This window comes from Mauremys mutica, unplaced genomic scaffold (genome assembly GCF_020497125.1).
Source record: "Mauremys mutica isolate MM-2020 ecotype Southern unplaced genomic scaffold, ASM2049712v1 Super-Scaffold_2380, whole genome shotgun sequence".
NCBI lineage: Eukaryota > Metazoa > Chordata > Testudines > Geoemydidae > Mauremys > Mauremys mutica.
Window position 1 is genome coordinate 516,475 of NW_025423354.1, and position 5,201 is coordinate 521,675.

At 57.6% G+C, this 5,201-nt stretch overlaps 2 non-coding genes across 2 annotated transcripts; one reads left to right on the top strand and one right to left on the bottom strand.

Moving 5' to 3' along the window:
• Window positions 1-1,509: 1,509 nt before the first annotated feature.
• On the bottom strand, window positions 1,510-1,592 carry TRNAA-AGC. The gene has a single exon. It is a non-coding gene; the product is annotated as a tRNA-Ala (tRNA).
• A 1,965-nt stretch (window positions 1,593-3,557) lies between these two features.
• TRNAC-ACA lies at window positions 3,558-3,629 on the top strand. The gene has a single exon. It is a non-coding gene; the product is annotated as a tRNA-Cys (tRNA).
• The last annotated feature ends 1,572 nt before the right edge of the window (window positions 3,630-5,201 follow it).

Consider the following 5,201-nt stretch of genomic DNA (forward strand, 5'->3'; position numbering starts at 1 on the left):
TTTTTACAGCTGCCTCACTACCAGGCACACCAGGCTGTTGGCTGCACCCACTGTCCTTGCCAGGGGCCCCTGCTGAACCCTGGGCGGCTGCACTGCCGTGCTGGGGTGACTCTGCAGGGGGAGAAGCTTCTGTGGAGCAATGTAGAGCAGGTGCAGGAAGGAGACGGGGTCACTAGTCACATTCTGAACTGCACAATTTTCCAAATTTGGGAAAAGATTAATAAATTCATAGACTTAAGGTCAGAAGGGCTCATTATGATCATCTAGGCTGACCTCGTCAGGGGCGGCTCTACAAATTCGGCCGCCCCAAGCAGTCATGCCCGGGAGGCACCCCGGAGCCACGGACCTCCCGCGGGCATGACTGCGGAGGGTCCGTTGGTCGCGCGGCTCGGCTGGACCTCCCGCAGCTGCGGGCGGTTCGCTGGTCCGGCGGCTCCGGTTGAGCTGCCGCAGGCATGCCTGCGGGAGGTCCAGCCGAGCCGCGGAACCAGCGAACCGTCCGCAGTCATGCCTGCGGGAGGTCCACTGGAGCCGCGGGCCGAGCGTCCCCTCCGCAGTCATGCCTGCGGCAGGTCCGCCGGCCCAGCCTGCCGCCCCCCCGGGAAAGGGCCGCCCCACGCGGGTGCTTGCCCCGCTGGGGTCTGGAGCCGGCCACAGAATCTCACCCACCCACTCCTGTAACAAACCCCTGACCTATGTCTGAGTTACTGAAGTCCTCAAATCGTGGTTTAAAGACCTCAAGGTGCAGGGAATCCTCCAGCAAGTGACCCGTGCCCCACACTACAGAGGAAGTCGAATGTCCGAGAACAATTCCTAGGGGGAAGGTGAATGCAGAGCAGTGACACTGGCAATGCCCAGACCTCCAATGGGGGCAGCGTGGAAATTAATAATGGGAAAATCATTTGCGAAATTAGTCATCACTGACAAGATTTGTCTCTGTTCCTATTTCACGCTGTGGTGTTAGTTAGAAGAATCAGTACAGCTTTTTTACTATATTAATTAAACACTTAATTTTATTTACCCAAGCCAAAAAACTTAGTGTCACTTAGTTTTTCTCTGTCCTAGCAAGAATGAATTGAATTTTGTGACTTTCTGGAAAGTGCAGAGAGATTAAATGTGAGGAATTCAGTCTCTGTGTTTGTGAGCTGATGTTTTCCTCTCACAGGTCAGTGCCTGCATTGAAATACCAAGAGGGATCTAAGTGGCCACTTCACTGGCAGAGTGACGTCTCTCAGGGTGTGAAAAACCCACACCCCCCAAACCCATAGAGTTAAGGTGACCTAAGCCCGGGTTAGATAGTGCTAAAGAAAAGGAAGAATTGTTCTGTCCATGTAGCTATTACAGGGACGGGAAAACCTCTCCAATCACTGTGTACTCCAAAGTGCTATAGCAGTGACACAGCAGCATTTTAAGTGTAGAGAGAGTGAAAGTAGACCTGGCTCCAGTTTGCACTCTGGATGCTCAGGCACCAAGTCTACAGTAATAATAACAACAACAGTGCAGCGCTCGCATAGTTAGCAGGATTTGAACCTGCACGGGGAAGACCCCCATGGATTGCTATTCCATCACCTTAACCACTCGGTCACAACTACTTGATGTACAGTTGTATCATTACATGATGATTCTGTTCTCACTGAATTGTCACTTCAAATTGTTTGCCCAGACCAGCTTCCCCAGCACACTCACGGCTGCGCATCAGTGTAAGTGTCCCCTTGGGTGAACAGCGAGGATTCCTGCCCATTTCCCTTCCGGCTGGAGCAGGATGAGTGTGTTTGTGTTAATGACATTGCTGTAGATTGTTGTTCATTCCCCACTCTGACAATTCAGACAGTCCCTTTCCCAGTCAAATCTCCAGCACATCGTTCCAATAGCAGGGGGCAGGATTTCTCTGGGGCACTGACATTTTTTCAGGGGGCTGGTGCATGAACTCAGCCTTGCATTCCACCTTTGATGTTTCATGGACTAACAACAGCAGCAGAAAGAAAGAGCCGAGCCAATATCTCCCTGGCAGGGATGCAGGTGCCACGTCCCCTCTGTCTGACCATCGCATTGCAGGAGAGAAGGGTTCACTGGAATCGAACGCCCTGGCTCAGACCAGAGACACAGGGAGGTTTTGCTGTTCACGGATCTGTGCAAAGGAAATTGTGTCTCTGTGTGAAATGGAGGCAGGAAATGAAACACCCAATGCCCTAAGGAATGTGGGTGAAGGACTCGGGCTGAGCAATGATTTAACAGGGGTTTGGTTCAATGTATTGGCCTGATTAAAACTATGGCTAAAAGCCCCTGTAACAGGGGCTGCGGGACAGGCCAGGCAGTTCTGCACGGAGTGTTCAGAGCTGCCCCCTATCTGCCCTTTCTCTGCACCGCCCCTGCTCCCAGAATGCACCAGGCCCTGGACTGAACTCTTCCCCTGCTGGCCGAGCTGGTTTCGTTTGCTGTGATCCTGTTGGCTTGGCAGGGGGGGAAGTGACAGTCCCACCCCAGAGCCAACGCCCCCCTGTCTCTCAGGACCCTTAGCCCCAGCAGTGCAGGTCAGCCAGGAGCTGGGCCCTGCCAGGCACTCAGGGGCGTCTCCCCTGCAGCTGGGGGCTCTCCCCAGCATGGCCTGTGGGAGCTCACGCACTAACGGGGCAGTGGCAGCAGCCGCGTGGTGGGTTGGGCTGGTGACCCGGGTCCATCTCCTGGGGTCGGCTGGGTTCATGCTCAGGCGACTGGCCCCAGCCACCGGCCGAGCCCCACGGCCACGCTGCTGCTGTTACCGCACTAGCCCCTCACGCCCCCATTCCCTCACTGAAGCCAGGAGGAGGTTTGCAGGGAGGAGGTGGGGGGGGTTGACCCCAATATCCCAGAGCTGATTCTCCCCACAAAGGGGTGTGTGCATGTGGTGGGTGCCGTGTGCAACGCCCTGTGCCCATGAGGAGGGGACCGGAGCTCTGCCGGCAGGAAGCTTTATCCTGCAGGAGCCCTGCCTCCCTCCCCCAGGGGTTTGAATCCTCGCTGGAGACTAGAGACGCCCGAGCAGCACGAGCTGCCTGGCAGAGGTTCTGGATCAGGGCCTCACGGGCACATTGGGGTCATTCCCTCAGGGCTGCCCTGCCCAGTGCCAGGGCTGCTCTCACTCCCCAGCACAGAGGGGGCTGCAGGGTCTTTGCCAAGCTGGGTCCCAGCTCAAGGCAGAGTTAACACTCGCAGGGGGCCCAGGCATGTGCTGGTGCCACTCAGGGAGGGAATCTGGGCCAAAGCCTGATTACAAATTGGGTAACACTAAAGTGGGACTAGAAAGACCCTTGCTGGGACGTGGGGGGTAGGTACCGTGTGTGCCGTGCCCTCGCCGAGAAGTCTCTGGGAGAGTGGGTTCTTCCTGATGGGCCACCCGCACGTCTCATTGGGCCTGATGTCGGCTGCTCCTTTGTTGATACTGACAAGCTAGTTGTGGGCCTTCCCCACTCACCCCATAGCTCCGGGATGCACAGACAGCAATACTGGTGTGGAAGAAACGAACGCCACTCTCAGGTTTCAAGATCCTTAAGATCACTGACTTGCCAGTGTAATTGTTGGGGGGTATAGCTCAGTGGTAGAGGGTTTGACTACAGCTCAAGTAGTCCTTGGTTCAAATCCAAATGCCCCCTTAAAAGCCTGGTCCAACAACACTAATAATTGCATATACCTTTCCATTATGTTCAGGAGCTCCACCGCCTAGGGATGCCTGAAATGAATGGGAACACTCAACATTTTCCTGTGCAAATGCATAAAAACCTAGCAAACATGTCCCTCCACTGAAATCAGTTCCAATCCTCTCAGTGTCTAGTTTGTGTTTTCATCAAGACACATTTGCAGGTCCTTGGCCTCCATGGGCTACAATGTGCAGAAGAACAAGAACCACATCCACTTGGGAGGAATGGACGAGTCTGTATTACATTTGGTAAGTAAGTTGCCATTGGGACTGAAAACTCTACTGGAGATATACCAATCTCCTAGAACTGGAAGGGACCTTGAAAGGTCATCAAGTCCAGCCCCCTGCCTTCACTAGCAGGACCAATTTTTTGCCCCAGATCCCTAAGTGGCCTCCTCAACTCTACTGGAGGTGGACAGGAGCCTGTTGCAGAAATAAAACCACCAAGATTTACCAAACTCCCTGTTACACATTCAATCCTCTCTTTTTTCTATTCTATTAAACTGGGAGCAAGTTACCAGTGACCCAGGGCTGGGGCGGAAGGAGGGTGCAGGTGGAGGGAGGAGCCCAGGGCTGGGGCAGCAGGGGGTGTGTGGGTGGGGGAGCACTGGTAGGGGGGAAGGGGAGAGTCGAGAGCTGGGGCAGCACAGGGTGTGTGAGGGGCAGAGCCCAGGGCTGGCAGGGGGGTGAGGGTCAGGGGGTAGAGCCCAGAGCTGGGGCAGCACAGGGTGTGTGGGGGGGAGAGCCTAGGTCTGGGGTGGCAGGGGGGTGAGGGTCAGGGGGTAGATCCCAGGGCTGGGGCAGCAGGGGGTGTGTGGGTGGGGGAGCACTGGTAGGGGGAAGGGGAGAGTCGAGAGCTGGGGCAGCACAGGGTGTGTGGGGGGGAGAGCCTAGGGCTGGGCTGGCAGGGGGATGAGGGTCAGGGGGTAGAGCCCAGGGCTGGGGCAGCAGGGGGTGTGTGGGTGGGGGAGCACTGGTAGGGGGAAGGGGAGAGTCGAGAGCTGGGGCAGCACAGGGTGTGTGGGGGGGGGAGAGCCCAGGGCTGGGCTGGCAGGGGGGTGAGGGTCAGGGGGTAGAGCCCAGGGCTGGGGCAGCAGGGGGTGTGTGGGTGGGGGAGCACTGGTAGGGGGGAAGGGGAGAGTCGAGAGCTGGGGCAGCACAGGGTGTGTGGGGGGCAGAGCCTAGGGCTGGGGTGGCAGGGGGGTGAGGGTCAGGGGGTAGAGCCCAGGGCTGGGGCAGCAGGGGGTGTGTGGGTGGGGGAGCACTGGTAGGGGGAAGGGGAGAGTCGAGAGCTGGGGCAGCACAGGGTGTGTGGGGGGGGGAGAGCCCAGGGCTGGGCTGGCAGGGGGGTGAGGGTCAGGGGGTAGAGCCCAGGGCTGGGGCAGCAGGGGGTTTGTGGGTGGGGGAGCACTGGTAGGGGGGAAGGGGAGAGTCGAGAGCTGGGGCAGCACAGGGTGTGTGGGGGGAGAGCCTAGGGCTGGGGTGGCAGGGGGGTGAGGGTCAGGGGGTAGAGCCCAGGGCTGGGGCA